Source organism: Pleurodeles waltl, chromosome 10 (genome assembly GCF_031143425.1).
Source record: "Pleurodeles waltl isolate 20211129_DDA chromosome 10, aPleWal1.hap1.20221129, whole genome shotgun sequence".
NCBI lineage: Eukaryota > Metazoa > Chordata > Amphibia > Caudata > Salamandridae > Pleurodeles > Pleurodeles waltl.
In genome coordinates, this window is record NC_090449.1 from 377695276 (window position 1) to 377721791 (window position 26516).

The window sequence follows — 26516 nt, forward strand, 5'->3', positions numbered from 1 at the left end:
GATAGTGCTGTCAGTCTGTGTTGTATTGGTGTATAAGACGGCCAACTCTTGAACAGGTGTTGTCATTGAAGTGGTAACAGGAACCAGCAAGAGCTAATTTTCTGCCCTCCCAATAGTCGTGGAGGAATTTATAGCATTGTTGGACATTGTTCCATAGTCCACAGTAGTGTTGGTCGCTCTATTCTGAAGAGGTATGTCCTGTTGGGTAGTAAGGGGGGATCGGGAACTACCCAAGGGACCTCTGGGTCTACTGTGCAGGATCGGCCACATGGTGTAGTTTGACATTGTAAATCGAAACAAATCTGTTTCCTCAGGAACCAGGCAACGGTGGCAAGATAACAGTTCTGGTACCTTGTATTCCCAGGACTGAGACCGGTGCTCTGTAGGATGGACCGAATTCCTTCTTCACAGCAATCTTTTCACAAACCAGATCCACAACTTTATGAATCCAGCCAGTGGAAGTTGTTGGTATATCCCTTATTCATAAGGTGGCAGCACTGGTGGATGATTTATCATCTTGAAATTGCTGAAGCTCCTGTAAGACAGTGAAACGTTCATTTATGTCAAAAGGTGTTTCTGCAACCACCATACCAGAACCATCAAGATCTGGGACATACATAGGTATCCCAAAGAGAAACTCATAGGGAGTTCGTCCCCCCAAGGACCATCTTGGCATATTATTCAGTGCTCTCTGGACCCCATATAGGTGATGAAGCCAGATGCAGCCAGAACCTAATACTCTAGCTGTTAAGGACTGCTTTAGATCACGTTTCCGCCTCTGCACGAACAAATTTCCCTTGGGATGGAATGGTGAGGAGTAATGGAGTTCAACACCCATTGTCAACATGGTGTCCCTGAATGCCCTAGAGACAAATGCAGGGCCCTGGTCCGAGTGGAATGCTGCAACCGCATATGTACCTATAAAGATCAGCCAATCTTTTATAACAGTACGAGCATCAGCCAACCGCTTCGGCCATACCCACAGGAATCTAGAACAAGAATCTACAGCGACTAGGATGTATTTGTATGCACCATCAGGTTGGAGTGGACCACAATTGTCCAATACACACATTGTAATGACCTGCTGGACACTACGAGGGATGTCTGTGGTGGGCGTTTGATATTCAGGCCCTTTATTTGTTGGCAAATGTCACAACAAAGGACGAATTGCTTTGTCTGTTTGTATAGACCTGGCCACCAGAATCTTTTCTGCAAGAGTTTTACTGTGGCCGAAATACCAGCATGAGCAGGAGCAACACCCTCATGCGCTGCTTTTACTAGATCTAATCTCTGGTCTTGGTTGGGGATTGCTCGATCTCCAATCCCAGGAAGTGTTGCATAAACAACATTCTGTGCACTGATGTGATAAGAATATTTTGTAGGGTACCCTTTCAGGAGAGACTTGCCTTCAGCCGAAGCTTTCACGGCAGTCACTGTTTCACTATCCAATCTTGTATGGGAACGAGTCACTGCAGCCACAGGAGCCGTAGCGATTGCAGATTTGGCTGCTTCGCCAGCCAAAGTATTGCCGATAACGTTTACTCCTACACATTGGTGGCCCAATGTATATACTACATGGACGCACTGTAGCTTATCCTTAAGATTAGCCACTCTCCCCCACAATGTCTTGTGTTTTATGGTGTTCCCTTTAGAATCTCTAAACCTGTTCAGTTTCCAATTATTAAAATAATCACTGTAAGACTGAACACAGTAATATGAATCACATACTATCAAAGTCAGTCTTCCTGCCTATGTTTCACTAAAATAAGGGCTATGAGTATAGCTAACTGAGCTGTTCAGTCCCCTACGGTCTGCGTGTAGGTATAATGAGGGGGGAAGACTCTATCCTGCATCACTCCACTCATGGCTGCGCAAGTGGCTGAGTATTGATGTTTGGTACCTACAGCTGGTTGAGCTGAACCATCAGTATAAATGACAGTATGGTAGTTGTCTAAAGGCAAAAGATGTAGGGGAGCGGGGCACTCCTGTTCTTACTGGAGAAATTCTTGTGTCTGGATTTCGAAGAAAAAATGTAATCAACATCAGTAGCGGTCAGAGAAGACCCTCACTGAATCCAGTGTGGATGTAATGCTTTAGCGTTAGGAACACTCGCTTTGGTGATGGCCTCTAAGGCTGGCACCGGGGTAACGACAATGATGCATTTCCCTTGGGCAAGTGGCCTCTCTTTTATAACAGCCTCTGAACTGCAGTTAGAATTTGTTCTGTGGGTACAAAGCGTTGCTCTGCATTTGAGTATAAATGTGATTTATATGCTATGGGCACTGTGTCAGCCTCATTGAAGGTGACAAAAGTAAACCCAATGGCACCAGCAATTATTCTGATGACCAAATTTGTTTTATTGTCACATGCGTGCAAATGTTTAGCTTCCAGCATGTGCTGTTGCAACTCCCTAAGGATGCATGTGTGTTCAACTGTCCAGTGTCTGCTAGAAAAATGTGGACGTATTAAGTTGTATAGTGGCTTGATAAGTTGTGCAGTCAGGAATGTATGTTCTGCCAAAATTGAAGAAACCAATTAAAAACTGTAGTTTTTACAGAAAGTGCGGGCCAGGCTCTTCCCCTCGTTCTATAGCATGTATCTCAGGAATGACACACTGAGAAATGCAACCCTACTTTTCTTAAAGTTGAATTTATGACCAACTTCTGCAAACCCCAAAATTATTCGATCGACCCTTACAAAATGAATTTTCAGGTCGTCGTCTGTGCGATAAATGTTGTCCCCATAGGATAACGCCTCAGGATCAATATCATATAATATTGATGTTACTAGGGCTGAGAATAGCCCTGGACTATTCTTATATCCCTGGGGTAAATGGCAAAAGCGTTTTTGTGAGCCAAACGACAATGCACTCAGGTCCCGACTTTCTTCCGCTAAATTCTGGCAGAAGAACTTTTTGAAATATTTTTTGCACACTATGGGCCAGATGTAGCAAAGGTTTTTCCCCATTCTGTGTCTATGGGAAACAGTGTTCGTACATATGGCCCTATATTGTTTATCAGTGCCGTGCTATGTGAATTTTGTATAGCTTATGTACGTGTATGGCTGTTTAAATGTCTGTAATCTAAGACTATTGTATAGGAATGGTCTGGCTTTGCAACCGGGAATAACGGGTTATTCATTGCAGAGGCACAGGGCTCAACTACCCCCTGATATTCTAGCTGAGTATGGGTCTCCCTCACTGGAGCTTTAGCCTCATGTTTAACTGGATTTTGTGTCTGAGGCTGGGGTTTAGACCTGATAGGTATTACATGACACTGAGAATCCCTGCCCCAACCTTCATGATTGTTGTATAATGCAGGTGCCTGCGCTAGAGCCCATCTGGCAGCATAGGCATCCTTTTCCGCCTCTGGAACAAGATTAGAGAAAGAAGGCAAAATTACATTTTCCCCATGTGGGAGCTTTCAGACGTGTTCGGGCGGCCAATCTCTTTCGACCAATAGGAAGTCACAATTAAGTTCATCCCAAAAGATCACACCTATGGTGCATTCCACGTCTCCCTCAATTTGGATCTTCAGATCATAAAGTCTATTGGGTGGGAGTACACATCCGTCTGCTGTTTCAACTGCAATAAAATCCCTAGTTGCTGTCTCATCCAGATGATCTTTCAGACTCTGGTGACATATTGTGACCTCTGCTGTGCTGTCTAGCAGTGTCACTGCCTGTGTCTTGTTCTTCAGCAATGTTCTCAAGTGTATTGCCATTTTTGACTGATAGTGCTGCCACCTTTTTCTTTTTAAACTGTGGCTTTTGTTATGAAGTCTTCTCTTCTTTTTTGACTGTAGACTGTATGGAGTCTTTCTTTTGTTTCACATATTCAGGACATCGGTCAGGACTGCCCCCTCTCTCGCTACACCTATCCGGGGCGTCCTGAAAGGAACAAGAGGGACGTGAATCAGTATATCTATCAGGAGTTCTAATATTCTCCCAATTTCTGAGAGTATATCTCCTTTCCGAGTTCTTTGGATGCGGAGAGTCTGCTCTCTGCTTCTGTCTGTCTTTGAATTGTTTTAGTTTCTCCCAGCGCTTTTTCAAACCCTCTTGTGTCTTTTTTGTACCTTCCTTAGGGGCGGTACTCTGTACTTCCAGCTTCTTTGGCTTGGCTCCCAGACTATCCCGCCCTATACTAGTATAGGTATCGGAAATCATTTTTGGTAGCTGTCTCTCTTGTTCCAAATGTGGAGTTTCTCGGAGACGCTGGCGTATAGCCAGTGCTACCGCTTCCCCTTTAATGTTACTCAGTATTATCAAGGAAACCGCGTCAAAATTACTTAATAATTTCATCCCCAAATCTAGGGAAGGTGCTGCCCCATGCTCATTCTGTATTTGTTTTAACACTTCCGGTAAATTGGCAAGTGTTGTGGTACCATGTGTAGTAGTATATATTGCAGCAAAGACTGTATCCCATGTGGCACAGTCATCCACTGAGGGGACCATCCCAAAGGGCAAGCACATTGTGAGAATTCTATGTTTCTCCTGTGGTCCTATATGGGGAAACACAGCTTCCAGCTGATTTGTTTTCTGGGCTATCCAGTAAGGTATTTTCTCCCGCTCTGTGGGTACTTTACCCATAAAAGTATGCACTGTTTGTTGATTAATCCCAGTGGCCAATTGGTATCCAGCAGGTGCAGGTGGTGCTAGACACACTGGTGTTGTGTTCAATGTCCGCATTACGAACTGAACAAGCCGTCTATATAATGTTACTATTTCATCATATAATGTTTCGCAGATCTGCTGCTTGCAAATTTTGTATAGCCGGTTGAGGTGTGTATGTGGCAAACATAGGCCACGTAGGTCCCTCATTACTCAAGGGACCTAATCTCATGCATTGTATTACATGTGGTAGGGTGCCTTCGAACCAGTTCTGATGCTCCTGATAAGTGAGCGGTATTTGATGATAGTGGTATGCTTAGTACCACTATGGTACATTAGCAATTGTATATCTGTGAAATGTAACTGTTCTGCAGTCTTCCTCCGGAAAGGTGACCCAATAGTAAAATGTTTCTGTTTGGTAAGCTGCATTAGCTTCTACTATGAAAGTGACATCCCCGCCCTCTTCTGTAAACCCATGCGCTAATAGGTGTAATGTTAATGCTCGTCTAGCATTCTCAGGAATGTCTATGACGTTAGCCACATTGTAAAATGGGTGAAGAGATGGAACACCAAGTGGGGAGTAAAGTCCTTTTTAAGAGTTCGAGCTCGAACAACCTACAGCCTAATTAGGTGTTCCCTGTTCAGCTGAGGAGGATTTTCCCAAAGACCACGGACATCTCTGTATAATGATACTTAGGGTACCTGTTTTCTGTAAGACAGTGATAATCGGGGTACCCGTAAATCAGTGCCTAAACACCATCGTTGGTGGCGCAGTGTCGTAGTTGGACTCTAGCTCTGGGCAAGACTGCTGGCTTAAGGATGACAGTACTTATGTTTGTAGGCGACTATGCCTATCCTACGACAAGTTGCAACTGTAGTCCCAACCCTTCTGTCTCACTAGCAGTACCTCACCAAAAACCCAAACAGTTAAAGGTGATTTGTGGCAGCCTTTACGCATGGACTCAGAAGTATGACATCTCAGGGAGTGTCGTGGTTAATCGGAAATTACCCCTTTCTCACAGATACATCATGTCTCAACCAAACACAGGCAATAATGAAGATGCAGTAATGTTTCAATAGTTTTTATTTAATACAATCCACAATCTGCGGTAAATCGCATGGGCTGCAATGATTAGGATAATGAACAATGCAAGAGATAGAACTGTAAAGACAAGAGTCATGATTATGAAGACCCCCACCATCTTGCAATAACATGGAAAGACATAGGGGGTCATTACAACCCTGGCGGTCGGTGTTAAAGTGGCAGTAATACCGCCAACCGGCCTTCAGTGAAAAAAAGGGAATCACGACCATGGCGGAAACCGCCAACACAGACAGCCACTTTAACACTCCGACCGCCATGGCGGTAGAAACAAACACCGCAGCGGTGACCGCCAACAGGCAGATGGAAGACAATGTACTGCCCACTGTATTACAAGGTACCAATCCACCAGCTTTTCCGGGGCAATACCAACGCTATCAAAAGCACAGCAGAAACAGTCTTTGGAATGGAAACCACTCACCTCTCGACACCCAACGAGGAACCAGGATGCGATGGAGCCCGAGTTACAGGTGCTACCAACGTTGGTTTACCTCCTCTTCTACCAGGAACATCAAAGATGGTGGCAACGACCACAGTGAGTACTGCACCTAGCAAACAGGGGAGGGGGGAGGAAAAAGAAAGTGACACACACACGCAACACACAACACCCCCACCCCCACCCTCACCCACAACATCATATACACAAATACATGCATCAAAATTACATTTACACCGCGTAACTGTCTGGAAGAACGCGAGGACAAAATGAAATGATTGTAACGAGTGTAATCATTGAAAATCCAGATAGGGAAACAGGTCTGTAACAGATCATTATATACAAATGTGTACAGCAACTACATAAGTCTGGATAGTGTTCCATTTATTGTCTGTGGAACAGTGGTGCCAAAATGCATGGGCGAAGCCCACACATGAGACCTGCCTCAAAACGGAGAGAACACTGTTGGAGCATCAGGTAAAATAAAAACAGGCACCTCAGGGGGAAGGGGAGGGGGGCACCTCAGACAGATGATGGGACGATGCCACTCCTCCATGAGGGGGCTCCATGCCCACTGTTTGCTCCTGGGGAGTGCAAAGCCACAGTCTCACAAGTCTCTCAAGTGGGTGGTTTACCCACTGATTGGTCCTGAGGAGTGCAAAGCCACAGTCTCACAAGTCTCTCAAGTGGGTGGTTTGCCCACTGATTGGTCCTGGGGAGTGCAAAGCCACAGTCTCACAAGTCTCTCAGGTGGGTGGATTGCCACTTATTGGTCCTGGGGAGTGCAAAGCCACAGTCTCACAAGTCTCTCTAGTGGGTGGTTTGCCCACTAATTGGTCCTGGGGAGTGCAAGGCCACAGTCTCTCCAGTGGATGCTGTTCTCCACTGGTTCTGGAGGGGGCTTGGTGCCCAGAGTGCTTCATCCTGCTAAGGACTGGGGTAGTGGATGCTGTTCTACACTGGTTCTGGAGGGAGCTTGGTGTCCAGAGTGCTTCATCCTGCCAAGGACTGGGGTAGTGGATGTATCTCTCCACTGGTTCTAGAGGTGGTTTGGTGCCCAGAGTGCTTCATCCTGCCAAGGACTCAGTGAGTGTATGTATCTGTCCACTGGTTCCGGAAGGGGCTTGGTGCCCAGAGTGCTTCATCCTCCCAAGGACTAGGGTAGTGGATGTATCTCTCCACTGGTTCTGGAGGGAGCTTGGTGCCCATAGTGCTGCACATGGTGTGTGGCAGTTCCCATTCCCGCACCTGGGTGTGAGAGACACGAGATTTCCTGGGAACAGGTAGCATGATGCTCCATGGAGGCAGAGACACACTCCACCCTGCGGTGTCTCAGCCTGCCAACTGATGGTACTGCCAGTGCTAGTTATGGTGCCTCATGTACTCTGTGCAGGGTCCTGGATGACTCCTGCAGTCTCGGGCGACTGCCCACTGGGGATGATGTTCATATCGGCCATGGTGGCACTGTCTGAGCACGTCGCAAGACAGGTGGTGGTGGCTGTGGCGGTGTCAGCGGTGGAGATGCTGGCGGTGGTGCATGTGTCAGCACCTGTGGAGGGAGACACCAGGACGTCTCCTGCAGCCTCAGACGGCTGCCCACTGGGGATGATGCTGGGGACTGTAGCAGAGGCAGCAGACATGCAGGTGGTGGTGCAGGTGGTGGTGCAGGTAGTCTTGCAGGTGGCGGTGCAGGTGGTGTTGCAGGTGACGGTGGTTGCGGTGGTGGCCACTGCCATACAGGTTGCTGTTCTGTCTTGCAGAAGGGGTGTCACCAGTCCCTCTCCCGGAGGCTCCGTGCCCTGAGCTGAATTCCCTTTAGCCTTGTGTCCCTTCCCCACCTTGAAAGACGCTGCTGGGACCTTGGCACTGTCCTCTTTTGTCTTGGAGGAGGCCTTGCTGGATGGTTGGTGTGGCTTTTTCCCTACGGCATGTTGTCCCCTCCTTCACCTTGGCAGGTGGCAGAATAGGGTGATCCTTGGCCTCACTAGGTGCACACTGGCAGTCCTGATGGGTGTGGCCTGCAATGTTACTGGACTTACAGGGACCACAGTGCTCGAGGATTTTGTGGCTGAGGTGCTGGGCTGGGATCTGGACATCCTGGCCCTAGGGGAAGGACTTGGGGGAGGTGTAGGGAAGAGGTCAAAGTTAGCGAGGAAAAGTTTTTTAGACACTCTGGGACAGGAAGATGGAGGGGGTTTGGGAGTGGAGGAAGAGGTAGTGGTTGTAGGAGGTGTACTGAGTTTGGGTGAGGGTGCATGGGCTGGAGGCTATTGTGAGGTGGATAGCTGTTGAGTAGGTGTGTGCCGGCATTTGTGTACTTTGGGAGGAGGGCTCACAGACACACTGGGAGAGGACACAGGGGACGTGTGCATGGTAGTGGAGGTGGTGATTGCACATGAGCAGTGTGTGGTGATGGGTGTGCTGGTGTTGGAGGTAGTGGCTGAGGATGCAGTGCATGCAGGTGTGAGTGGAGATGAAACAGGGAGGGAGGAGGAGGATGTGGAGGAGGGGGACACAGTGCAGGCAGTGGATGTTGGTGTGTCTGCATGGGGATAGTGCTTGTGCGAGTGCCTGTGGGATGTGTGGTGCTTATGTTTGCCTGAGCCACTTTTGTGTGTTGATTTGATGTGTACGCATGCTTGTCTGATGGTGTGCTTGGGATAGGCTGAGGTAGAGGGGATTGGGTCTGGGTAGTGGGAGTTGGAGGGGGAGGCTGGACACAGGGACAATGGCTGGCATCAGTGCTGAGGCCACAGCCTGAAATGCTGTCTCTTGGGCTGCATCGCCAGAATGAATTCCCTCCAGCTATGCATTTGTTTGCTGCAAATGCCTCTCGACACCCTGGATGGCATTCAAAATGCTTGATTGCCCAACAGTGGGGGATCTCAGGAGGTCAATAGCCTCTTCACTTAGGGCAGCAGGGCTGACTGGGGCAGGGCCTGAGGTGCCTGGGGCAAAGGAGATACCCACCCTCCTGGGTGAGCGGCCACGGGAAACACACTGAGGGGCTGCTGGGAGGGCGGTGCTGGTAGGGGGGGTGGCGGTTGTACCTGTTGATGCGGTGGGCACAGAGGCGCCCGCCACCGCAAGGAAGCTCCCATCAGAGGAGGAGTCGCTGTCACTGGTGTCTCCTCCTGCCTCCAGCATGGAGCTCCCCTCACCCTCCGTCCGACTGGTGCCTTCAGACTCCGTACATTCAACCTCTTGGGCCATGTGGGTTGCAGCTCCCTCCTGCTCCAGTGCCAATGCTTGTAGGAAAGTACCATCTTGCCTGGCATGTAACCCCCATTTTTACTGTATGTATGTTTGTTTTTGCCTATGTGTCACTGGGATCCTGCTAGCCAGGACCCCAGTGCTCATAAAGTGTGCCCTGTATGTGTTTCCTGTGTGGTGCCTAACTGTATCACTGAGACTCTGCTAACCAGAACCTCAGTGTTTATGCTCTCTCTGCTTTTAAAATTGTCACTGCAGGCTAGTGACTAATTTTACCAATTCTGATTGGTACACTGGAACACCCTTATAATTCCCCAGTATATGATACCCAGGTACCCAGGGTATTGGGGTTCCAGGAGATCCCTATGGGGTGCAGCATTTCTTTTGCCACCCATAGGGAGCTCAGACAATTCTTACACAGGCCTGCCACTGCAGCCTGATTGAAATAACGTCCACTTTATTTCACAGCCATTTTACATAGCACTTAAGTAACTTATAAGTTACCTACATGTCTAACCCTCACTTAGTGAAGGTTAGGCGGAAAGTTACTTAGTGTCCTGGGCACGCTGGCACTAGCCAAGATGCCCCCACTTTGTTCAGGGCAATTTCCCCGGACTTTGTGAGTGCGGGGACACCATTACACGTGCGCACTACATATAGGTCAATGCCTATATGTGGCATCACAATGGTAACTCCGAACACATGGCCATGTAACATGTCTAGGATCATGGAATTGTCACCCCAATGCCATTCTGGTATTGGGGGACAATTCCATGCATCCCGGGGCTCCAGCATAGAGCCCTAGTACTGCCAAACTAACTCTCTGGGGTTTTCTCTGCAGCTACCACTGCTGCCAACCACAGGCAGGTTTCTGCCCCCCTGGGGCCTGGGCAGCCCAGTCCCAGGAAGGCAGAACAAAGGATTTCCACTGAGAGGGGGTGTTACACCCTCTCCCTTTGGAAAGAGGTGTGAAGGGCCTGGGAGGAGTAGCCTCTCCTGGCCTCTGGAAATGCTTTGAAGGGCACAGATGGTGCCCTCCTTGCATAAGCCAATCTATACCGGCTCAGGGATCCCCTCAGCCCTGCTCTGGCATGAAACTGGACAAAGGAAGGGGAGTGACCACTCCCCTGACCAGCACCTCCAAAGGGGAGGTGCCCAGAGGTCATCCAGGGTGTCCCAGACCTTTGCCATCTTGGATGCAGAGGTGTGCTGGCACCATGGACACCTCTGAATGGCCAGTGCCAGCATGTGACATCAGAGACCCCTCCTGATAGGTGCTTACCTTTCTCTGTAGCCAATCCTCCTCTGAGGGCTAGTTAGGGTCTCTCCTGTGGGTATCTCACTAGATAATGAATGCAAGAGCTCAACAGAGTTCCTTTGCACTTCTCTCTTCGCCTTTGATGGAATCTTCCCCCTACCAACGCAGGCACCAAACATCTGCATCACCGGTCCTCTGGGTCCCCTCTCATCTTGACGAGCATGGTCCATGGAACACAGGACCTGTATCCAAGTGTCTTCGACATTCCAGTGGCCCTTCTGTCCATATTTGGTGGAGGTAAGTCCTTGCCTCCCCACGCCAGGCAGTAATCCTGTGTACTATGTGAAATGCAGCTGCTAGGGCCTCTGTGCACTTTTGCAAGACTTCCTTTGTGCACAGCCTAGCCCATGTCCCCAGCAATTAATCCTGCATTACCCAACTCGCTGAGTTGGACTCCTACTTTGTGGGACCCTTTTTTGTGCTGAGATGACCACCGTGCTCAGATCTTCTGAATGCCTGTTCAGGTGCTGGTGCTGCCTGCTTCTGCATGGGCTCTCCATGTTGCTGAGCACCCCCTCTGTCTCCTCCTCCAAGGGGCGACCTTCTGGTCCTTCCTGGGCCCTGACAACACCCAAAACCTTCAGTCCTGACTCTTGCAGCTAGCAAGGCTTTTTTGTGGTCTTTCTGCTTGGAAACAACTCTGCATCCTCCAGTACGCCGTGGGACATCTTCTGACCAAAGGAAAAAGTTCCTAGCACCTTCTGTCATTGCAGAATCTTCGGCTTCTTCCACCCAGAGGCAGCCCTTTTGCACCTTCATCCAGGGTTTAGTGGACTCCTGCTCCTCCTGGACTCTTGCTTGACTCTTGGACTTGGTCCCCTTCCTTTGCAGGTCCTCAGGTCCAGGAATCCATCTGCAGTGCCTTGCAGTCAGTTGTTGTCTTTGCTATCTCGACTTTACTGTCTTTCTGAGGCAGTAGGGTAACTTTACTCCTACTTTTCAGGGTCTTGGGGTGAGGTATCTTAGACACCCTTAGGCCCTCATTCTGACCCTGGCGGTTTGAAACTGCCAGGGCAGAGGGCCGCGGAAGCACCGCCAACAGGCTGGTGGTGCTTCATGGGCAATTCTGACCGAGGCGGTAAAGCCGCGGTCAGAAAAGGGCAACCGGCGGTTTCCCGCCGGTTTACCCCTGGCCCAGGGAATCCTCCATGGCGGCGCTGGGATCCCGACCCCCTTCCCGCCAGCCTGTTCCTGGCGGTTTACACTGCCAGGAAGAGGCTGGCGGGAACGGGTGTCGTGGGGCCCCTGGGGGCCCCTGCACTGCCCATGCCACTGGCATGGGCAGTGCAGGGGCCCCCTAACAGGGCCCCATAATGATTTTCAGTGTCTGCTTTGCAGATACTGAAAATCGCGACAGGTGCAACTGCACCCGTCGCACCCCTGCAAATCCGCCGGCTCCATTTGGAGCCGGCTTCCTCTTTGCAGGGGCTTTCCCGCTGGGCCGGCGGGCGATCTTCTTGAGATCGCCCGCCGGCCCAGCGGGAAAGTTGGAATCACCGCCACGGTTATTTGACCGCGGTGCGGTGTTTGGGCGATTTCCGCCTGGCGGGCGCCGCCCGCCGCCCGCCGGGGTCGGAATGACCCCCTTAGTGTTTTCTTACACTCCCAGTGACCCCCTACACACTACACTAGGCCTGGGGTACATTTTTGGTTCGCATTCCACTTTTGGAGTATATGGTTTGTGTTGCCCCTAGGCCTATTGTCTCCTATTGCATTCTATTGGGTTCTACAGTGTTTGCACTACTTTTCTAACTGTTTCCTTAACTGATTTTGGTTTGTGTGTATATTTTGTGTATATTACTTACCTCCTAAGGGAGTATATCCTCTGAGATACTTTTGGCATATTGGCCCTCATTACAACATTGGCGGTATAAGGCGCTTACCGCCGTGCAGAAGACCGCCAATACACCGTTGCGGCCGCGGTAGACCGCCACAGCTATTATGACACACATCACGGAATCCACCGAAATTCAGACACCCTCACAATACCGCCACACCAAAGGTCAGCGATAAACTGGCGGAAACACATCCTCCTCCCTCCACGCCAACAGAAACACGCCCATGCTATTACGACTCATGAATCCACGCAGCGGTCTTTCAACCGTTGTATTCCATTGGCGGTACACGCCGCCACGCTCAAAATACACACACATCTACAAAACACCGCCACATTGGACTATTCAAAATACTCACACCTGATACACATACAAACAACACTCCCACATACCCAACACAATATAAAACACACACCCACATCACCCACAAACCCCTACAACCAGAACTTCTGAGAGAAGGCCAGAGAGACAGCAGATCACAGAGAGGCACACAACACCATCACCCACACTACATCCACGCACTAAACACCACATACCACTACACTCACCACACTCATCACCACATACACCACCCCACACCTCACACACACCACCCCATGGCACGCCAAAGACACCCCCGCTTCTCCGAGGAGGAGCTCAGGGCCATGGTGGAGGAAATCGTACGGGTAGAGCCACAGCTATTTGGCTCATAAGTACAGCACACATCAATAGCCAGGAAGATGGAGCTATGGCGAAGAATAGTCAACAGGGTCAACGCAGTGGGACAGCACCCAAGAAATAGGGAGGACATCAGGAAGAGGTGGAACGACCTACGGGGGAAGGTGTGTTCCACGGTCTCCAGGCACAACATCGCAGTGCAGCGGACTGGCGGCGGACCCCCACCTCCTCCCCCACAACTAACAACATGGGAGGAGCAAGTCCTGACCATCTTGCATCCTGAGGGCCTTGGAGGAGTCAGTGGAGGATGGGACACTGGTAAGTCAAATCTTAACTATCACATCCCCCACCCTACCTGCATGCCATCACACACCCCCACCCTCACACCCTCCCCTATCACCCCAAATCCTCACTAATCTACCCATGACACCAACCACCCATTCAAACACCAAGCCCTGCATGACACAACTAAGCATGGGCACCCCTCACTAAAGCATGCCTACTGCACATACCCAGAACACCCCCAAACCATCATCACACAAGCCCCCACACTAGAATGCTTGCACTGGGGTACACGCACACCCACCCTTTGCACACCATGACACACACACATGCAATAATCATGTCTTTATACCCCTGCAGGAACCCAAAGGAACGTCACCACACCAGAGGGTCCAGACAACACCACTCCACCCCCAGAAGAGGCCCACAGTGACGACAGCAGCTCTGCCCTACTGGATCCTGATGACCAGCCCGGACCATCGTGGAAAGGAAATGGAGCACTGACAGCACCTGCACGTCAGGGGGGATTCCAGTGGGATGGCGAATTGGTGACATCAGGTCTGGCTCCAACTGGGTACATAGTTCCTGGATTGTGGCACGGTCAAACCTGTAAGTGACGATAATATGTCTTTCTTCCATTGTCAACAGGTCCACCAGCGGTCGGTACACCGGAGGATTCCGCCATCTTCTCATATGTCCCAGCTGACGGTGCCTAAGAAGGACAACAGCGAAGAACCAGTCACTATTCCTCAAGGTATGTGCCCACAGCTACACACAAGACTACACCAGACAAAACCCCTTACTGTATGTGTGTTGAGTATAGGCCTAGCTATGTGTGACGCAGTAGTAAATGAAGCCATGTGGGCCCCTGAAATGGCGGCTGCCTGACCTCTAAACTGGGACAATGGGATTGTGGGGTAACTGCGTTGGCGTTGCACACCGTCGAGGTAGGCGGTCGTAGACCGCGGCGCAATGCTGCATTAGTTAACATTGGACCCTATGGGTCCCAGGAGCCAATGAACAGGTGCGCTGGCGGTGATGATGCGCACCGCCGCGGACGTCACCGCCATTTTCTATCTCTTCAATCACTAGATACCTGACCTTCGACAGGAGAGGACCTACACTGCTAGTGCTGCTGTGACCTCGGTCTGGAAGCGACGATGGCTGCTGCGTCTGGGGAAAGGGCCCCTGCCTTCACTGCACAGGAGTTGGAGAAACTTGTGGATGGGGTCCTCCCCCAGTCCACGCTACTCTACGGTCCTCCAGACCAACAGGTTAGTACACAGGGAGCACGTTGTATGGGCTAGGGCTGGGTGGAGAGGGCTGGGTGGAAGAGGGAAGTGGGCAGAGTTCATAAAACATTAATACATGGGAATGAATGGGCCACATGGCCAGAGTAGGGAAGGGGCCACTCACATTGACGGTGCAGTTGGTAATGACTGTTCCTCTTTCCTTGTGCATGTCATGTATGTCAGTGCCCACCAGAAGAGGGACATTTGGCGTGCCATCGCCAAGGAAGTCTGGACCCTGGGGGCCCACCAGAGACGGGGCACCCACTGCCGTAAGAGATGGGAGGACATTCGCCGCTGCAGCAAGAAGACGGTGGAGGCTCAGCTGGGGATGACCTCCCAACGTGGGAGGGGTGCCCGTCGCACCATGACCCCCCGGATGTTCCGGATCCTGGCGGTGGCCTACCCGGAGTTGGATGGGCGCTTGAGGACATCACAGCAGACACAAGGGGGTGAGTACAACCTCATTCTGGGGACTTTGGCCACATTAGAGGGGTCTGGGTGGGGGAGGAGGCCTGTGGGTGTACCTAGGCCAGGACGAGTTAGGTAGGCAAGGCCCCTCCGTAATGTAGGCCATGTGGCACTCAACCCCACCTCAGCAGAGTGGCAAGTTGAGGTATAGTTGCCCCTGTGGCATCCATGTGCGCAGATTTCCACCATTGACATGTAGGCCATGTCCCAGAAATTGCATGTGCAGAGGTCAGGAGCAAGGCGTAATGCAGTGGGGTGCTGCGTCTGTCTTGTCCAGCAACGGTAGTGGAATGCCATGCACTAAAACTCTCTTTCTTCTGTCTCCCCCCTTTTCCTGCTCTCCCTGTCCTTTTGTACATCAGCATCATCAGGCGGAGGTACAGTGGCACCGGAGCACGAGGGAGCTGCATCCCACATGGCCATGGAGGGCCACACCACAGACTCTGAAGGCACCAGTGCGACAGAGGGCGAGGGGAGCTTCACGTCGGCCACCGGATCACCAACCAGCGACACAGACTTGTCCGCCGATGGGAGCTCCCCTGTGGTGGCGGCACCACCTGTGCGCCCCACTTCTACAGGTACAGCCGCCACCCCCCCTACAAGCACCGCCCTCCCAGCAGCCCCTCAGCGTTCGTCCCGTGCCCGCTCACCCAGGAGGGTGGGCATCACCTTCGCCCCAGGCACGTCAGGCCCTGCCCCAGTCACCCCTGCTGCCCTCAGTGAGGAGGCCATTGACCTCCTCAGGTCACTCACTGTTGGGCAGGCTACCATTGTGAATGCCATCCAGGGTGTAGAAAGGGAGTTGCAACACGGTAATGCATTCCTGGAGGGCATTCATTCTGGTCAGGCTGTCCTTCAGTGAACCCTGCAATCTCTGGCCTCAGCACTGATGGCAGCCATTGTCCCTGTGTGTAGCCTCCCCCCTCCAACTTCCTCCACCCAGACCCAATCTCCTGTACCCCAGCCCATCCCAAGCACACCTACAGACCATCATGCACACTAGTCAACACACACAAGTAGCTCAGGCAAACATAGGCACCACACACACCACAGGCACTCACGCAAGCCTCACCCACATACAGACACAGCAACATCCACTGCCTCCACTGTGTCCCCTCCTCCTCTTCTCCCTCCTCCCTCCCAGTGTCATCTACACACACACCTGCATGCACCACGTCTACAGGCACTAGGACTTGCACCAGGACACCCAGCACCACAACCCGCTCACCTGCACTCACCATCTCCAATGCCATTTACACGTCCCCTGTGTCCTCTCCCAGTGTGTCTGTGACGCCCCCTCCCAAAGTACACAAACGCCGGCAATCACTCACTCAACATCCATCCACCTCACAACAGCCTCCAGTACATGCACCTGCACCCAAAACAGCTAAAGTGACACCTCTTACAACCACCTCCTCTTCCTCCACTCCCAGACCCCCTCCAGCTACCCATCCCAGTGTTCGTCAGAAACTGTCCCTCTGTCAAATTGACCTTTTTGCCCCCACCCCCGCCCTCCAATTCATCAGTCCCGTCGTAGCGCCTCAGCCAAAAAGCCTCCAGTACCAGTGGTGCGTGTTCCAGGTTTTTGGACTGCACCGTCCACCAGGGCAGGCAGTAGGACCCGGAGCCAAGGCACTGGCAGCCCACCCCCTGTAAAGGCTCTTAAAATGGAGAGTGGACGACGGAACCGTCTTAAGACCCCTGGTGGGACAACAAGTGACATGGGATTGAAGGGGATTGGTGAGTCATCTGTAACTCCAACAAAGGTGGGGAAGGTCCAGAGGAAGTCTGCCCAGCCTGTTGTGAGTGTCACGGCAGAGAAGTGCGCCATCATGTCCGGCGGTCCAGACACAACCGCCAGCACCGTCGTCACTGGTCCAGAGACCACCGCCGGAGTCACAGCCCAGGAGGGCACAAGTATCGTCACTGGTCAGGAGACCACCGCCGGAGTCACAGCCCAGGAGGGCACAAGTATCGTCACTGGTCAGGAGACCACCGCCGGAGTCACAGCCCAGGAGGGCACAAGTATTGTCACTGGTCCAGAAACCACCGCCAGAGTCACAGCCCAGGAGGGCACAAGTATTGTCACTGGTCCAGAATCCACCGCCAGAGTCACAGCCCAGGAGGGCACAAGTATCGTCACTGGTCCAGAAACCACAGCCGGAGTCACAGCCCAGGAGGGCACGAGTATCGTCACTGGTCAGGAGACCACCGCCGGAGTCACAGCCCAGGAGGGCATAAGTATCGTCACTGGTCAGGAGACCACTGCCGGAGTCACAGCCCATGAGGGCCCAAATATCGTCACTGGTCCAGAAACCACCGCCGGTGTCACAGCCCAGGAGGGCACAAGTATCGTCACTGGTCAGGAGACCACCGCCGGAGTCACAGCCCAGGAGGGCACACGTATCGTCACTGGTCAGGAGACCACCGCCGGAGTCACAGCCCAGGAGGGCCCAAGTATCGTCATTGGTCCAGAAACCACAGCCGGAGTCACAGCCCAGGAGGGCACAAGTATCGTCACTGGTCCAGAAACCACCGCCAGAGTCACAGCCCAGGAGGGCACAAGTATCGTCACTGGTCAGGAGACCACCGCCGGAGTCACAGCCCAGGAGGGGCCAGGATGCTACAGCCCCGCTGGGCAATGATAGAACGTCATGCCACACATCAATGCCCACTGTAGAGATCGTCATGCCACACACCAATGTCCAGTGTGGAGATTGTCATGCCACACACCAATGTCCAATGTGGAGATCGTCATGCCACCCACCAATGCCCAGTGTAGAGATCGTCATGCCACACACCAATGTCCAGTGTGGAGATCGTCATGCCACACACCAATGTACAGTGTGGAGATCGTCATGCCACCCACCAATGCCCAGTGTAGAGATCGTCATGCCACACACCAATGTCCAGTGTGGAGATCGTCATGCCACACACCAATGTCCAGTGTGGAGATCGTCATGCCACACACCAATGTCCGTATCAGAACCGCCATGGCAAAGCACCACTAAACAGTCCTGAACCGCCATGTCAAAGCACCGCTGAACTGTCCAGAACCGCCATGGCAAAGCACCGCTGAACAGGGCAAAGACCGCCATGGCAAAGCACCGCTGAACAGGGCAAAGAACGCCATGTCAAAGCACCGCTGAACAGGGCAAAGACTGCCATGGCAAAGCACCGCTGAACAGGGCAAAGACCGCCATGGCAAAGCACCGCTGAACAGGGCATGCACTGTGTAGGAATGAATGGACCGCCACATCAGGCATCCTTATCCCATGTGGAGCTGGGACAGTGACAGGACAGGTACTTTCACGTGGAGACTCATCCAGTCTGGGCACCAGTCCCCCTCCAGAACCAGTGGAGACCTGCATGTACTTGAGAGACTGTGGCTTTGCACTCCCCAGGATTGAACAGTGGGCAAGCCACCCACTGTAGAGACTTGATAGACTGTGGCTTTGCACTCCCCAGGATGGTACAGTGGGCAAGCCACCCACTGTAGAGACTTGAGAGACTGTGGCTTTGCACGCCCCAGGATGGCACAGTGGGCAAGCCACCCACTTGTGAGACTTGAGAGACTGTGGCTTTGCACTTCCCAGGATGGTACAGTGGGCATGCCACTCACTGTAGAGACTTGTGAGACTGTGGCTTTGCACTCCCCGAGATACATCAATGGGCATGGAGCCCCATCGTGGATCTGGCTTCGCATTCATCTGGCTGAGGTGCCCCCCCTTCCATTCCCCCTGAGGTGCCTGTTTTATTTCCATCTGATGCCCCGGCAGTGTTCTCTCCGATTTTGGTCAGGTATCTATTGTGGGCCTCGCCCATGCATTTTTGGACTGTTGGTGCACGGACATTGTTGTGTACATATCTGCACTACTTCTCGGATTGTATGTGTAATAAGAGTGATTTTGAGATATATATATCTGTATATTTTTTTATGACATGGATATTGGCACATTACAATGTTTGCCCGAATTTGGCTTTGTGTTTTCATTCTTCCGGGGGGATTGTGGGTTGTTACTGTTATTTTTGTGACTGCATTGGTGTGTATGTTGTATAATGCGAGGGTGGGGGTGGGGTTGTTTGGTGGGTGTCCCCCTAACTTTTGCCTCCCCTGTGCCGTAGGTGCAGTACTCACCGGTATCTTCTGCGCCTACGTAGCTGTTGGTCGTAAAGGAGCAGAAAAACAAGCGCAGGGAGTATTTGGAGTTCGGGCTCCATGGTGTCCTCGTTCCTCGTGGGATGTGTTCAGGTGAGCATTTTTCCATTGCAAAAGCTGTTTCCGCTGTGTTTTTATCCGCGGTGCATCCGTCCCGGAAAAGGTGGCGGATTGGCGGGTTGTAATAGTGTGGGCGGTCAATTGTCTCCCACCTGTCTGTTGGCGGTAACCGCCGCGCTGCTTGTCTGTATCGCCGTGGCGGGCGGTGTGTTAAAGTGGCTGTCTTTGTTGGCGGTTTCCGCCAGGGTCATGATTCCCTTTTTTTGTCCGCCGGCCTGTTTCCGGTATTACCGCACCTTTAACACCGTCCACCAGGATTGTAATGACCCCCATTGTCTCTAAAATAAAGTACCTTTATTTTTAGTAACTCTGAGTATTGTGTTTTCTTGTGATATAGTGCTAAGTGTTATAAGTGGTATAGTAGGAGCTTTCCATTTCTCCTAGTTCAGCCTAAGCTGCTCTGCTATAGCTACCTCTATCAGCCTAAGCTGCTAGAACACCTCTAATCTACTAATAAGGGATAACTGGACCTGGCACAAGGTGTAAGTACCACAAGGTACCAATTATAAGCCAGGCCAGCCTCCTACAATGCTCCTCCGCCAGATGATGTTAATGCACACAAGGACAGGGTGACAAAACAAAAAGGGGAGGAAAGACAGAAGAGACACCTGGTCAATCCCTGCAACAACACCACTGTTGGCCGACACAGCTCACAGGTAGCAGCACTATGCGCTAGGCCATGCACTAACAGTTCAGGGTAAATTCAGATTCCCCTGGGGGATTGTGCCTAGACCCATTTGATGCACACCTGGAACCCACAGGAGGCTGACTACATGTAGAGGGCCACTGCCACTTTTGGGGTTGGACTGGCACTGAGCCTGCCTAACAATGGATCTATCCTGGCACGTTTGCCCTGGCCTAGGGGAACCCACAGCCCACTTCCCACACCCAGAAACCTCATAAAACGCGCAGAGTCATCTGCATGAGACTGTACTCACCCCCTTGTGGCTGCTGTGATGCCCTCAAGCGCCCACCCAACTCCGAATATGCCACCGCCAGGATCCGGTACATCAGAGCGGTCATGGTGCGACGGGCACCCCTCCCATGTTGGGAGGCCATACCCAGCTGGGCCTCCGCCGTCTTCTTGGTCCAGCGGCACAGGTCCTCCCATCTTTTGCGGCATTGGGTACTCTGTCTATGGTAGACCCCCAGGGGGGTCCGCACTTCCTTGGTGATGGCACGCCAAATACCCTTCTCCTGGTGGGCGCTGACCTAGAGGAAAAGTAAAGTAAGAATGGATTTTACTCCCTCGTCCGGTTCATCTTACTCATTGGTCACAACCTCCCACCCTGGCCCAAAAACACATACAGTGACCATCCTCACATGCTAGCCTATGTCCCCCCACCTGCATCTTCCATTGACGCCACTCCATACATTCATGCCAAATCCATCATGCGCACAGTGTTCTCATCTGTTTGTCTGGTGGACCGTAGAGTAGCGTGTACTTGGGGAGGACCGCAGCCACCTGGTTGTCCAACTTCTCCGTGGTGAATGCAGGGGCCCTTTCCCCAGACACTGTAGCCATTGTCGCTTCCAGACTCAGGTCACAGGGGCACTTGCAGTGGAGGTCCTCTCCTTTTGAAGGTCAGGTATCAAGTGAGTGAACAGTTAGAAAATTGCGGTCACATCCGCGGCGGTGTGTACCGTCACTGCCAGCGTACATCGTCATTGGCTCCTGGAACCCATAGGGCCCAATGATATCCAATGCTGAATTGCGCCGCGGTCTTCGTCCGCCTACTGCAACGCTGCACAACGCCAGCACAGTTACCTCATTTCCCCTTGTCCCTCCTTACAGGTCAAGCAGCGCCATTTCAGGGGGCCACATGGCTGGGAAACTAACTGCGTCACAGCACTTTTAGGCAGGAATACGGACATACAGCGCAAAACACCGATTACATCACAATTGTTCTAAACACCCTTGTGAAACCTATGTGGCGTATGAACATCTGCTCACCCTTCTCCTCCATAGGGCACGTCAGCTGGGGCAGATGATGAGATGGCATCATCCTCTGGTATACAGACCCCTAGTGGACCTGTTGACAACGGAAAACAGACACATCATTATCACCTACAGACTTGATCATGCCACAATCCATGAACTGTGTGCCCAGTTGAAGCCAGACCTGATGTCAGCTATCCGCCATCAAACAGGAATCCCCCCTCTAGTGCAGGTCCTGTCAGTACTCCATTTCCTGGCCAGTGGGTCCTTTCAAACACCAGTGGCCATGGCATCAGGGATGTCACAGCCAATATTCTCTAATGTGTTGTCCAGAGTGTTGTCTGCCCTGCTGAAATACATGCACAGCTACATATTATTCCCACAGGTGGAGGATTTGCCCACAGTGAAAGGTGACTTCTATGTCCTGGGACATATCCCCAACATCATTGGTGCAATTGATGGTACACATGTGGCATTTGTCCCCCCCGCAGGAATGAACAGGTGTACAGAAACCGCAAAAGATACCCTTCAATGAATGTGCAGATGGTGTGTTTGGCAGACCAGTACATCTCCCATGTGAATACCAAGTATCCTGTCTCTTGCATGACACTTACATTTTGAAGAATAGCAGCATCCCTTATTTGACGGGTCAACTCCAGAGGCACTGTGTGTGGCTAATAGGTGAGCCCAAGGTCCCAACACAGTTTACATAGGTGTGTGGGCATGGGAGAGTCCCTAAGGATTGGTGTATGTGTAACAGTTGTCCCTCGATATTTGCAGGTGACTCTGGTTACCCCAACCTGTCATGGCTACTGACCCCAGTGAGGAATCCCAGGACAAGGGCAGAGGAATGCTACAATGAGGCACATGGGCAAACTAGTATAATTGAGCGTACTTTCGGTCTCCTGAAGGCCAGGTTCCGGTGCCTCCATCTGACAGGTGGCTCCCTATACTACTCACCGAAGAAGGTGCTCCAGATAATCGTGGCATGCTGTATGTTGCACAACCTGGCTTTGCGATGCCAGGTGCCTTTTCTGCACGAGGATGGTCCTGATGTTGGTCTTGTGGCAGCTGTGGAGCCTGTGGATAATGAAGAATAGGAGGTAGAAGAAGAAGATATAGACAACCAAAACAACATCATCATGCAAAACTTCCAGTGAGACACAGGTAAGAGACTGGCACTGCTCCTCTCATATCATACAATTGTAGGACATTGCATGATTATGCCTTTTTACCTCTGTGTATGGACTTTGACAGTTCACTTTGGCTTTCCATTTCACAGATCTGGGTACCACTTTGTGCCTTCTGCTATGTTTACTGCTGCCCAACAACTGTCGAACATTGGTATGTGGAATTAACATTGACATTGCTATTTTTCATATAGGTTGCAATTACACATCTGTGCAATTACAGACTGACTCCAGATTGATTTGTGATTCAAGGGTGTTTATGTCTGTGCTAATAAGTGGAGGGGGCTGTGTAATGGGCTGTGGGTGATGGTGAAAGAATGTCCATGGTGGAGTCCAGTCTATTGGTATCACAGGTGCATTGTCCAAGGGGGCATAGGAAGTGGAACAATGGCAGTTCAAGGTGGACAGGGTAACATAGTGGGACAGAAGGGTGACATTCAGGAAAGTCTTATTTCCTGGCGGGGTCTTGGCAATGTTCTCTGTCTTGTTCCTGGATCTCAGGGACCTTTTGCGTGGTGATTCTCCTTCTGCAGGGGGTTAGGTGCCGGTGGCCTGTTGGTCCTGTGGGGGGACCTCCTGTCCACTAGTGCCGACGGAGGTGGAGGGCTGTTCATCATTCAGGCTAGTGTCAGGGGCCCGTTGGTGTGCCACTGTATCCCTCTTGGTGTTGGCCATGTCTGCCAGCACCCCTGCAAAGGTGACCAGGGTGTTGTTATTGGACTTCAAGTCCTCCATGATCCCCAGGTAGTGTTCCTCCTGCAGCCGCTGGGTCTCCTGAAACTTGGCCAGTACCGTGCCCATGGCCTCCTGGGAATGGTGGTATGCTCCCATGATGTTGGAGAGTGCCTCGTGGAGAGTGGGTTCCCTGGGCCTGTCCTCCCCCTGTAGCACAGCAGTCCTCCCAGCTTCTGCCACTGACCCCAGGTCTCTGATTGTCTTGGGTTGGTGGGTTTTCCTGGAGTCCTTAGAGTGGTGGATACGCTGCTGATTAATGTGTCCTGGGGACAGAGGGATGGGCCCGCTGGGTGGGTGCTGTAGTGGTGTTTCCTAAGGGGGGAGGTTCAGTGGTGGTTTGTGACTGTGGCAGGGGAACCGACTGTCCCGAGGTTCCAGATGGGCCGGGCTGGTCATCTTGATCCACAGATGCAGAGCTGCTGTCGTCATTGTGGGCCGCTTCTGTGGGGGGACTGGATATGTCTGGCATCTCCTGTCCGGTGACGATGGGTAGGGGTCCTGTTGGGGGGTAAATGCATAGTTATTGTATCTGTGTGTGCCATCTTGTCCAATGGGTGAGTTACCCTCTACTCCTGTGCTTGGCTTATTGTCTTTGGCCTTGTGCGAATGGTGATTTTGGGGCCTGGGTGAGTATCTGTACTGGACATGCTTTGTTGATGGGTGTCCATGCATTGGTGTAACATGCAGGCCTTGGTTTTGGGATGTGTGGATTGTGATAGTATGTTATCAGTGGGGTGTTAGTGTGACGGGTGTGAGGGTTGGGCTGGGTGTTTGTGATAGCATGCAGGCAGGGGGGATATAATAGTAAAGAAATGCCTTACCAGAGTCCAGTCCTCCTGCCACTCCTGCAAGGCCCTCTGGATGCATGATCGCCAGGACTTGCTCCTCCCATGTTGTTAGTTGTGGGGGAGGAGGTGGGGGTCCACCGCCAGTCCTCTGTACTGCTACATGGTGTCTGGATACCACAGATTGCACCTTCCACCGTAGGTCGTTCTACCTCTTCCTGATGTCATCCCGTGTTCTTGGATGCTGTCCCACTGTGTTGACCCTGTCGACAATTCTCTGCCATAGCTCCATCTTCCTTGCAATGGATGTCTGCTGCACCTGTGATCTGAATAGTTGTGGCTCGACCCGGATGATTTCCTCCACCATGACCCTGAGAGCCTCCTCAGAAAACCTGTGTTGTCTTTGAGGTGCCGTTATGTGGTGTGGGTGATGTGTGAGGTGCTGTTTGTTGTGCTGTGTGATGTGTTGTGTTGGTGTATGTTGTATGAGGTGTATGGATGTTGTATAAGTGATGTTGTTGTGTGCCTGTGGATGTTGGTGTTATGTTTGCTATTCTCTCTCTCTCATTGCTTCTTCCAAGAAAATCGTTTTAAGGGGTTGTGGGTAATGTTGGTGTGTGTTTTATAGTGTTGTGGGTGTGGGGTGTGTAGGTGTATCAGGTGTGTATATTTTTATTTGTCCAATGTGGTTGTATTTTGTAAATGTGTGTGTATTTTGAGCACTGCGATGTGTACCGCCAATGGATTACCGTGGTTGAATGACTGCTGCGTTGATTCGTGGGTCGTGATAGTGTGGTCGTAGTTCTGTTGGCGTGACGGTGTAGGTTTTGCTATCGCCAGTTTATCACTGACCTTTGGTGTGGCGGACTTGTGTGGGTGTCTGTATTGTGGCGGATTACGAGATGTGGGTCATAATACCTGTAGCAGATTTCCACCTTGGCCACGGTATCTCGAGGGCCATCAGCACAGCGGTAAGTGGGATTTACCGCCAGGGTTGTAGTAAGGGTCAGAGGGTATAATATATCCTAATACCCTATCACAATAGGCCTACCCTTCTACCTAGAGGAGAGCTGGGTATGTTAAACCTAATCTGCCTATGGCATGTCCCTGGAAGGAACCCCCAACCCTTGTTACCTTGGAATGAGGTCTTGTGCTCAGACTACGTGGGAACACGAAGTCCAGGTCAACGTCAAGGCGACGTGCAGCATCAATAGCAGCGATGGTATCTGGTCAGAATCCCCCTGATTATCTGTCTAAAATGTGATGTATTTATACAAATCTACTTGGACCCCTGACGAAGGTTGTTCCCAAACAATAGAACACAGCATGCTTGGGACAGTAATTAATATAAACAATTCCCTCAAAAGCGTGAAAAGGGAAAGTACCTAATGTGAATACCTACAGTTTCTTTGTCTTTGTCGCTTGATTTAATGCCTTAGCGCGGTGGCACTAATAACATAAAGCTAAACAAATGGCCTAACTATAACCAAGGCAGCCATCTTAGAAGAATTAATTAAATAAATGGGCTAAGACAGAGCAAGCTAAGTAGGTTAAAAGTCACTATGTGACAGGGGCATGAGTCTGCAAGCCAAAGGCTAAGCTAACTCCTGTTATCCCATTAAAACACACTAGTATTCACTACAGTTCTAGTGAGAGAACAGATTTTGTAAAGGGCGCACACACCACCTCTCCTTGCAGTACCTTTCAGCAGCTGGAATGGTAGGAGCGCAGACATTTTCAGAGAGGGTCTACTGCCTTGAGCTCATTGTTAGCTGGTACAGGGGGTGGGTTGTGCTAGGCAGGGCTCAGATGTGTGCGTGGTGCAGAAGAAGCAGCTCACTTGCCCTCCTGTTGGTTACAAATGTCCATGCTGAGAAACCAGGTCCATGGACTTCTGGCTGGGCAGCCCAACTCTGCATCAAGCGTGTGAGATGCTCCTGATCACATTGTGTGTTGTGCCAGTGTGCTTCAGCACATAGGTGGGTAATATTGCAGCTTCACTGACTAGATCCGCTTTGAAATAGTTTGCCCCTCTAGGCATCATTTGTATAAATCTGAAGCAATTGTTTATTTGTTGTGGATTGAGGAGAATGTTATATCTGTCTGCCTGAGGCAGTGTGGTTTCATTTGTTTGCATAAATGGCCAGATCATGTGTTGGTGGTAAATAAGTGCAACAGAAACTGCTCTGTGTCGAGGTATAGTAGTTGGAAGCAAGGTGCAGACATCAACCCTTTGAGTGCCGGCTTGATGGCTGAGACATAATTGACTTGGGTCAGGCACGGAGGGAATATTAGCTTTGTGGAGTCCATTGAAGGCGCTATGAGTTAACTGCTTTTTGCAGTCTATAAGTGGGTTGTAAGTGCGCAACTCGGA